Raw genomic sequence first — 11,271 nt, forward strand, 5'->3', positions numbered from 1 at the left:
GAATTAGGATCCAGCAGAATTCAGGATCTAGGATTGGTAACCAGGGAAGAGCCCTCCACGGGAATGGAGCTGCAGGAATCCACAGCGGGGATCCTGTGGATTCCACAGTATCTGACCCCACAGGCCCCTCTCTGGATCCCTGGATCCCTTGGAAGGTGTCCCCACCCACGGAACTGGGTGGTCTCTAAGGTCCCTTCCAACTAAACCATTCCATCTGCTATTCCATGCACTGCCAGCCTGGAGGACAGTGCCTCCAGAGGGGTGGGGAGCTCAGCATCCAGCAGGGGTCAGGATCCAGCAGGGATCAGCATCCAGCAGAATTCAGCATCCAGCAGGAATGAGGATCCAGCAGAAGCCAGGATCCAGCAAGGATCAGGATCAAGCAGAAATGAGGATAGAGCAGGGATCAACATCCAGCAGGGGTCAGGATCCAGCAGGAATGAAGATAGAGCAAGAATCAGCATCCATTAGGAATGAGGATCCAGCAGAAGCCAGGATCCAGCAGGGATCAGGATCAAGCAGAAATGAGGATAGAGCAGGGATCAACATCCAGCAGGGATCAACATCCAGCAGGGGTCAGGATCCAGCAGAATTCAGCATCCAACAGGAATGAGGATAGAGCAGGAATCAGCATCCATTAGGAATGAGGATCCAGCAGGGATCAGGATCCAGCAGAAGCCAGGATCCAGCAGGAATCCAGGATCCTGCGGCTTTTCCCGCAGCTGAATTCGGCTTTTTGCAGGATGGGATAAACCATCCTGGAGGGTGCAGATGGAGCTGGGATGCTGCTGGATCCTGATCCCTGCTCCAACACAGAGCGCTCGGGGCTTGGGCACTGACTGATCACAGGCTCCTCAATCCTTGTGTTTAATCCCAATTTTCTGTGGAAATCCATAAAATCAAAGGGTTTTGGGAAAGCTGTCTGAAATGTAAGCTAATAAGATCTTCCCATCGTCATAACCACGTAATGAGACCAATTCCGGAAAATAAAACGGCTCAAGATGTGTTCCGAGCAGTCCTGTCCCATTCAAAATTTGTGCATAGACCCCCGGCCAACAATATTTTAAACTGTGAAAAGCAGGAATGGCCCCGTGGCGGGGTGTCCCGGCTGTCACCTCCCGCGGGAAGCCTGGCTCTGATGTCCCCTCAGCTCTGATTGATTGATTGATTGATTGATTGCTCTTAATGAGCGTTCCGAGCCGAGCGAGCGCTAATTGCCCTGCTAATGACTCCTGCGTGTCCCCACAGCCGGCGGGGAATGCCTGGAGCCCAAAGGTTGGGAACGGGACCATCGCGGTTGTGGGGATCTCTAGCTTGTCAGAGTGACCTGGAGAAAAGCTCGAGAAGTCTCTTTTCCCAGCTCGGCGCTTGAAGAAGGAGTCAGAGCTCTTCATTTCTCAGTCTCAAGGTTGTTTATTGCGTCTTAGCTATAAAAAATTTTCTCCTGCCTTGCTGAGGTCCGTCCAGCAGGACAGTTCCAGGCACTCTGCCTGCCCCCAGGGCAGTGTTATGTCTTTGTACTAAAAACTACGTGTACAATGTTTACAATTACTTCCCAATACCTATCACCTATGTTAGACAGTCTGTCTCTACTCTAAACCAATCTAAAAGTGCCACCATCACAGCAGAAGATGGAGGCCAAGAAGAAGAAGGAGAAAGGCTGGACACACTCAGTTCCCTCCATCTTGCCTCTTGAACCCCCATACCCTAAAAAAAACCCTAAAATCTACTTTTCCACCCTGTGATAACTTCATATTATTCTACCTAAACTGTTGTGGCTTGCAGATCTTCATATAAGGTTGGTAATTTGCTCCATGAGTCATAATCAAACCCACAGATGCTTTGGGCTCCGTGCCAGGGTCCCTGAGCCCCCTGGCTGGGGTCTTGGCTGCTCAGGACAGCCAGAGGGATGTGCTGGGTCCTGACACGTGGTGACAGCTCCATCTCCTCGGCTGGGGGTTTTCCAGGGGCTATTCCTGCATCCCACCAGCTCCTGCTCCATCCCACAGCACCTCTGTAACAGTGTTCACAGGGGGCCGAGGATGAGGGAAGAGACGAGGATCTGACTCCATGTTTCAGAAGGCTGATTTATTATTTTATGATATATATTATATTAAAACTATACTAAAAGAATAGAAGAAAGGATTTCATCAGAAGGCTGGCTAAGAATAGAAAAAGAAGGAATGATAACAAAGGCTTGTGTCTCAGACAGAGAGTCCGAGGCAGCTGACTGTGATTGGCCATTAATTAGAAACAACCACATGAGCCCAATCCCAGATGCACCTGTTGCATTCCACAGCAGCAGATAACCATTGGTTACATTTTGTTCCTGAGGCCTCTCAATTTCTCAGGAGGAAAAAATCCTAAGGAAAGGATTTTTCATAAAAGACGTCTGTGACACATCTCCTGTCTGGATAGGGGCTGGGCTCTTCCCATGGGTTTGGAATTCCAGTGAGTCCTGGCACATGGGAGCTCCCTGGAGCAGCATGTGGAGGGAATGATCCCACTTCTGCTGTGTGATCATTGCAAGGATGGGAGAGAAAACGGGAGGGAAATGGATCTCTGTGGATTTAAAGTTTTTCAGGAAGGGGAAATGTTCAACAGTTTTTTGATCCATGGAATGGTTTGGGTTGGAAGGGAACTCAAAGCCCACCCAGTGCCACCCACTGGGACACCTGCCACTATCCCAGGCTGCCCCAAGCTCCATCCAGCCTGGCCTTGGGCACTTCCAGGGGTGGGACAGGTAAATATTCCTCAGAAGATGTCAAAGAGCCTTTAGTTGGACATGCCCACGTTTTCTGTGTGTTGGTGGCTGCTTTGGCTCCTCACCAGGAGCCCACCTGGACCCGTTGGAGCTGCTCCTCCCAGGCCAGCTGGGAGCCAAAGCATTTCCTGGCTGATCCCAGAGCCTTGGGGACTTGGATTTGTCACCTCCCAGTGTGAAATCCCTCTCAGAGCTGAGCAGGGGTATGTGATAAATAAGGAAGAACTTGGCCATGGCAGCTTAAAACATCACCTGGGATTAAAAAATCCCCTGATCACCTGAGATATGGATGCAAGGACAGCAGGGCCTGGTCCCTATCCATGGCTGAGGGAGATCCTGCAGATCCTGATGGGCTCATGGAGATCCTACAGACCCCAAGGGGCTGCTGGAGGTCCCACAGACCCCAATGGGCTGCTGGAGATCCTGCAAATGCTGATGGGCTGGTGGAGATCCTACAGACCTCGATGGGGTGATGGAGATCCTGCAGACCTCAATGGACTGGTGGAGATCCTACACATCCTGATGGGCTCATGGAGATCCTACAGACCCCAATGGGCTGCTGGAGATCCTACAGATCCTGATCTATAGCTGCTGGAGATCCTGCAGATCCTGATGGGCTGCTGGAGATCCTGCAGATCCTGATGAGCTGCTGGAGATCCTGCAGATCCTGATGAGCTGCTGGAGATCCTGCAGATCCTGATGGGCTGCTGGAGATCCTACACATCCTGATGGGCTGCTGGAGATCCTGCAGATCCTGATAGGCTGCTGGAGATCCTGCAGATCCTGATGGGCTGCTGGAGATCCTCCAGCTTTGTGGAGATTCTTGGCTGGATAAAGAGAGCCCCCAAATTCCTGCCGTGTCCAAGACTTTGCTGGTGGCTTGAGCGAGTTTGGAGCGAGCTGGGGCTTTCCTCTCCCACTAGAGGACATCAGGAGGAGCTGGAATTCCTGGGGGATATTTTAAGGGCACAGCAGTGCATGAGAAGCCAGTCTGTGATTTCCACTCCTCACAGAATATCTCAGTTTTCTTTTCCCTTATTTTCTATAATTATGGATTTTCCCATTATCCCCATAAAAGGGAGATCCCTCCTCAGACCCTGCCAGGAGACAGATGATGGCAATGAATTCCAGAGCTCTGTCCTGCTGGTAGGAATTTCTCCAGTGGATTTTATTTGCCTGTTCCCATCCCTCCTGCTTCCTTCAGCAGAGCATTCCTCCCACGGGCTGGGAAGAAAGGCAGGGATGGGGCTGGATCAGGGAGCTGCACTCCAGGTGGTCCTGAGCCTTCCTTCATCCCCTGACACATCCCCAGCTCCCTCCAGCTTTAAACCTCCATCATTAAAGCCTCTCCTAAAGACAAACAGTGCCTGGGAAGATTTATCATTTCTGCTGCTGTAATTACCTGTCAGGATGAAAAGAATGGCCCTTTCCAGGGAACGCTGGGCTTGTTCTTTAATTAATTAATATGCAGCTTGTCATGCAAAATCAAGGTCATCAAGATGGAGATGGAGATGGAGATGATGTCCCAGCACTGCTGCTCTTCTACAGCCTGGCAGAGCCCTGGGGGGAGAGACTGCAGGAGAATGGGGAGGGTTTATTTGGGAATCTTGCTCCTCATGGGCCCTATTGAGCCAAAAATGTCTTTTTAATATAAATGATATCCTTCAAATTGAGACACTGAGGGTTTGGATGGGATATTGGGAGGGAATTCCTGGCTGTGAGGGTGGGCAGGCCCTGGCACAGGGTGCCCAGAGCAGCTGGGGCTGCCCCTGGATCCTGGGATTGTTCAGGGTTGGGCAGAGTTTGGAGCACCCTGGGGCAGTGGAAGGGGTCCCTGCCATGGTAGGGGTGGCACTGGGTGGGCTTTGAGGTCCCTTCCAAGCCAACCTGGAATTCTGGGATGATTCACTGTCCCTTCAAGCTGGGAATGCTCAGAGGAGTTGCCATGGATTGGTTTGTGCAGGGACACATCAGGACAAGGTCTCTACTCCTAAAATGTTCCTGAGATCTGCTGCCTTTGGAATTCCTCTCCTGGGACTCTGCAGGAGGAGTTGGGAGACCTGGGCTCATCCAGCCTGGAAAAGGCACCTGAGAGATCTGAATTTTGGGTGTCCTAAAGGCCACCAGGCCCCATGTCCAAATCCCTGCTGGGCTGGTTCTTCTTGGAGAAACAGCCTGGAGAAAACTGGGCTGTCACAGGGGCATGAACCCATCCCTAAATTCAGATATTCCAAGAGGAAGGGAAGGGATTTTCCAGGAGGAGGGATTTTCCAGGAGGAGGGATTTTTCAGGAGGAGGGATTTTCCAAGAGGAGGGATTTTCCAAGAGGAGGGATTTTCCCCATTCTCCTGGTGGGATGTGGATGTCCCTGCTCATCCTCCCACTTCAGTCCTGGTGTGTCCCAGAAGTTTTTGCAGCCTGCTGCTTCTGCTGCAGCCCCCTGGATCCCTGGGGATGCTGCTGTCCCTGGGTTTTCTACTTGCCACATTCTCAGGCTTGTTTGCCTGTGGAATCTTTCTGCTTGGTAAAAACATCTTCTTGTTTGGGGTGGGTTTATCCTTTGCTCTAAGCCATAAAAACCCTTCTAACCAACACACCCTTTGCCTCCTTGGTTATCCAGTGAGACTGGCTCAGCAAATCTCAATTTACACATCTATTATTCTTCTCTATCAAAACTTTCTTCCATCTCTATTCCTTCTTCAGATTCTCCATTCCAAAATCTTTCTGCTAAGCACACATATCTGTGAGACTTTCTTGTCAAACTTTCCTCCTTCCCAGCACCTGGGCAGGATTATTTCCCTGGGATCACAGACTCTATTAGCATGAGGAATTGCTGCTGGGGCTCCTGAGACAAATGTTCCTGTTCCTGTTCCTGCTGAGAGGGATCCCTGGGGTTGGGATTGCACTGCCCATCAATTCTGGAGACAGGCTCCATTCCAGCTGCTGCCCCAGCCCATAATTGGAACTCCATTAGAAACTGTAAACATGGACTTTGGGATATAAATGCTCCTTTAAATTTATTGGAGTGGGGAGGGACGGGAGGGGGAGACCAGGGAGCAGGGAATAGGGACAGGGAATAGGGACAGGGAATAGGGACAGGGAACAGGGATCAGGGAATAGGGACAGAGAATAGGGAACGGGGACAGGGAATAGGGACAGGGAATAGGGAACAGGGACAAGGGACAGGAGACAAGGATAGGGACAGGGAATACAGAAAATGGGCAGGGAACAGGGATCAGGGAATAGGAACAGGGAACAGGAATAGGGAATAGGAAATAGGGAATAGGGACAGGAGACAAGGATAGGGACAGGGAATACAGAAAATGGGCAGGGAACAGGAATAGGGAATAGGGAACAGGAAATAGGGAATAGGGACAGGGACAAGGAACAGGGCCAGGGAACAGGGAATAGGGAATGGGTATAGGGACTGGGATAGGGGACAGGGAATAGGGACAGGGGACCAGAGACAGGGACAGGGAATAGGGAAAAGGGAACAGGGAACAGCAATAGGGATCAGATCCTCCAGCACCAGCTCCAGGAGATGAGGAAGGGGTTGTGGAGCAGCTGTGGGGGAATTTGGGGGCAGATCCCCAAAATATGTGAATTTTGCTCCATTTGTGGAGCAGCTCACAGAATCCCAGGATCATTGAGGTTGGAAAATGCCTTCACGATCACTGAGTCCCAGCTGTGCCTGATCCCCACCTTGTCCCAGCCCAGTTTCTGAGTGCCACATCCAGGTGTTCCTTGGATACCTCCAGGGCTGGGCACTACAACCCTCCCTGGGCATTCCAAGGCCTGACCCCCCTTTCCATGGGGAAATTCCTGCAGTGCCCACCCTGAGCTGCCCTGGCCCAGCCTGAGGCCGTTCCCTCTGCTCCTGTCCCTGTTCCCTGTTCCCAGCCCGGCCCCCCCGGCTGTGCCCTCCTGGCAGGAGCTGTGCAGAGCCACAAGGGCCCCCTGAGCCTCCTTTGCTCCAGCCCCAGCCCCTGCCCAGCTCCCTCAGCCCCTCCTGGGGCTCCAGCCCCTGCCCAGCTCTGTTCCCTTCTCTGGTCATGCTCCAGCCCCTCAGTGTCCAGGATGGATCCTCCTGGTCCCTCAGTGGGATCATCTCACTCCTGGAGCTGCTCATCCATGAACCAATCCCTAAATTCAGATATTCCATGGACACAGGGGAAGATGAGGGATTTTCCCCATTCTCTTGGTGGGACATGGATGTCTCTGCTCATCCTCCCACTTCAGTCCTGGTGTATCCCAGAAGTTCTTGCAGCCTGTTGCCTTCTGGATCCCTTGGAATCCCAGACTGGCTCTGAGGCTGTCCCTTGTTCCCTCCATCTGGAGCCACCCCTGATTCCAGGCTGGGCCCAGCATCTCCTTCCCATTCCAGGCTGGAATGTCTGGAGCCTCTGGGCAGCACCAGGTTGGAGCTGGAATGTTTCTCTAGGAAATGTGGGCTGTGATCTGGAAAAAGAAATAAAATAACTTCCAAAAAACCACAACCTTCTCCTGGATTTGTAATTGGATTCTTATTCTTACTCTCTTATTCTTACTCACTTATTCTTATCCTCTTATTCTTATTCTTACTCTCTTGTTCTTACTCACTTATTCTCTTATTCTTATTCTCTTATTCTTACTCACTTATTCTTACCCTCTTATTCTTACTCACTTATTCTTATTCTTTGCTGTTTCTGTGCATGTTTTCCTCCTGCTGAAATGCCAAATTCCCATCAAAAACTTAATTTGTAGCCCTCCCTTGCCTTGATTTCTATTTCCAGCCATCCCTGCCTGTGTTTCCCTGGAGATTCTCCAAGGTGTGATCAGAGCTGTGCAGAGGTGATGGGGCAGCTGGCTCGTGTCCCCTGCTCTCCCAGCACGCCGTGACCTGGGTGACATTTATTTAATCTGTTATTGAGCTGTGGTTTGCATGGACAAATGAGCCATCCATGGGCTGAGTTCCTGGGAAATCCATCTCCTAAGGAGCTGGGAACCTTCTGTACTGGTAATACCAATATTGGGGATGGAATGTGCCTTGGTTTGTCTGGCCCTGCTGCTGAACCAAACAGCGGCAGCTGTGGTGATTTCACCCCAGAGACACTTTTGGCCGGCTGGGTGCGTGGTGTTTCATCCCAGAGACGCCTTTGGCCAGTTGGATGCGTGGTGTTTCACCCCACAGACACTTTTGGCTGGCTCTGTGTGTGGTGTTTTGTAGTCATTATATTAGTAGAGCTCTATTGTCATTACATTGCAAGGGTTCCATATTGATAGTTTTGTACCTCCTTAATGTTTCTTGTAGGCAGCTCCTCTAGCACTGACTCTTCCTTCTCCTCACAGCAGCCAACTGACTCCAGTTCCCTCAACCAACCAATCTACTCTTTTATAACACTCTTCTCATTGGCTACAGCTGCGGTCTATTAACATCAGACCTGCTCCTACTCCTTAATAATTGGCTCAGCTGCAACTCTTTAGGGGGTTAGATTACATTCTATACCACCTTATTTACTTATGTTCTGTCCCCCTACAGTGTTTTACTCCACAGACACTTTTGGCTGGCTGGGTGTGTGGTGTTTTCACCCCCGAGTCACTTTTGGCTGGCTGGGTGTGTGGTGTTTTCACCCCCGAGTCACTTTTGGCCGGCTGGGTGTGTGGTGTTTCACTCCATGGACACTTTTGGCTGGCTGGGTGCTGCAGTTGGGTGCATGGAGACAAATCCAGGCCTGCAGGAGCTCTGGTGGTGCTGGGATGGAGCTTCCCCCATAACAGGGGCTGCTCCTCAGGCAGAGAAGCTTTAAGGCAAGGTGAAGGGAAAGGAGTCGGTTCTGATGGAGGGTTTGGATCCAGAGCTTTATTCTGGCCCACAGGCCTCTGAATGCAGCACCAGCTCCAACAGAACTCCCTGAGCCCGTGGTTGCTGCTCCTTTGAACCCCGGGGAGAGGGGCAGGGAACCACCAAGCAGGTACAGGAGGGGAGGGACAAAGGGACAAAGGACACCTGGATGGCCTAATGTCCCCCAGGGGTAGAGGGCATCCTTTGAATCTGCCAATCACTGGACACCTTCTGGAATGGCAGGACTGACAGACAGTGCTGGGAGGGGTCAGGGTGAGGAAAGGAGAGGTGATTGACACACCTGGGGAAGAAATCTTCAGGGGAGAAACCTGGGGTTCTGAGGTAAACCAAGAAATCACACTACAACACTTCTGCTGCTGCAGGAGGGGCCCGAGGAGAATCCTGTGTGGGGGAGGAGATGGAAGGACCTGGATGTTCTGGGGGGAGGCCTGGAAGTTCTGGATGTGCAGGAGAAAAGCTGAAAATGCAGGATGTGGGATCAAAGACCAGTGTGGAACATGGGATAGAAAACAGACACAGATCCACAGGACATTTGGGTTCCTGGAGCTCTCCCAAAGAGCACTCAGGGCTGTTTGGTGTCCCCAAGTGTTTAATAGTCCCATGGAGGTGTTAATTCCCTTCCAAGGAAGCACAAGGATTGGGAGGGGCTGGAACTCAGCAGGGAGAGGAGCAAGAACACTCCTGCTCCAAGCAGGAGATGGGATCTGGGAGCAGGACAAGGTGGGAGGGGGCTTGGGATGTCCCCCAAGCACCAACAACCCCAGGGGACAGCAGGAGATGGGAGGGGACAGCTGGGGACATTCTCCATCTGCTCCTCTTCCCCAGGCAACCATGGACCATGGGGACAGAGGGACATGGGGACAGGGGACATGGGAATATGGGCACAAGGGGACAGAGGGATGTGGGGACATGGGAATATAGGGCCATGGGGACACAGGGATATGAGGACGGGGGACAGGGGACAGGGGATCGGGGTATATGGGGACAGAGGGATGTGGGGACAGGGGACATGGGAATATGGGCACAAGGGGACAGAGGGATGTGGGGACATGGGAATATAGGGCCATGGGGACACAGGGATATGAGGACAGGGGGACAGGGGACAGGGGATCGGGGTATATGGGGACAGAGGGATGTGGGGACATGGGGACAAAGTGACACAGGGATATGGGGACAGAGGGATGTGGAGAAATGGGGACAGGGGACGTAGGTATATGGGGACATAAGGACGGGGGGACATGGGGATTTGGGGCTATTGGGATACAGGGATATGGGGACGTGGGGACACAGGGACACAAGTACATTGGTCTGAGGTGCCTGTGGTGTGAGGATCCCAGGGAATGGTCCCAGGCCAAGGCAGGAATGTTTGGACAGTGCTGCTGCTGGGATTGCTGGGGTCTGTGCAGGGCCAGGAGTGGCACTGGAGGATCCCCGTGGGTCACTTCCACCTCAGGATATCCCATTTTTCCATGATTTTCCATCCCTTCTTGGCGCCAGGGACCGAGCCAGAGCCTCCCTGCCAGCATTCCCATGGAACTGGAGGGAGAGACAGACTGAAATTAATTCCCTGCAAACACCAGGCACTGCTCACTGACTGCTCTCCTGGATTAGTGCTGTTTGTTAATTGGATAATGGATAAGACTTCCTGGGAATCTTTGTTCAAATCCCAGCAAATTTGCTGGGCTAATATTGATGGCTCTGAGCACCAGGAGCAGAACAGAGCTTGGGTTTATTAGGAATAAATCAGGCTGGACAAAGTTAATTACATTTCTGATGGAATTGCTAAATTAGGGGCTGGAGGTGTTCATAGATCCTGGTTTTAGTCAAGTGCTCATCTGGGCTAGGTGCAAATCCCTGGGAAATGTCACAGCAGGGCAGGTTCTGCTCTTCCTGCTTCAACTCTGAGTTAAAGGAAATCCCTCCTTCCATCATCTTAATATTCCTTTGGTCTGGAAAAATGTATCCCAGGCAGCTGCTGACAGGATTTTGCCTCTTAGGGTGAACTTGCCTGAAGGAAAAAATGATCCAAGAGTAAAAACTGTGGGTTTGGTTTGATAATAAACACATTAAACAACTCAGTGTGGATTTAATTCCTGCCACGTCAATAGAAAGAAGGAGAAGAAAGGGGTGGGAATGTTGTGGAATGAGCTTTCCTGGAGCTCTTAGAGGGAAAATAAAAATGTTTTATGTTTTTATTTTATTATAGGGTGTTTGCAGGCATGGTTGGAACAACCTCCCGTGGGGAGCTGAAGGTGGTGGTTGTGGGATTGCAGGTTTGGAACACAGAGGCAATGCTCTCAAAAGGCAGAATTTGTCTGGGAATGGGGATTCAGAGAATTCCAGAATTATTTGGATTGAGAGGGACCTTAAAAACCATTTAATTCCCACCCCTGCCATGGCAGGGACACCTCCCACTGTCCCAGGCTGCTCCAAGCCCCAATGTCCAGCCTGGCCTTGGGCACTGCCAGGGATCCAGGGGCAGCCCCAGCTGCTCTGGGCACCCTGTGCCAGGACCTGCCCACCCTGCCAGGGAACAATTCCCAATTCCCAATATCCCACCAAACCCAAACCCTTCCTTTGGGCTCTCCTGTCACTGTGATATTTTGTGAAAAATCCCTTTGCCAAGATTTCTTCTCCTGGGAAGCCTCAGCTTCTCCATGTTTTA

This window comes from Agelaius tricolor, unplaced genomic scaffold, assembly GCF_023055355.1.
Source record: "Agelaius tricolor isolate 1412-34295 unplaced genomic scaffold, bAgeTri1.0.p SCAF_31, whole genome shotgun sequence".
Classification (NCBI taxonomy): Eukaryota; Metazoa; Chordata; class Aves; order Passeriformes; family Icteridae; genus Agelaius; species Agelaius tricolor.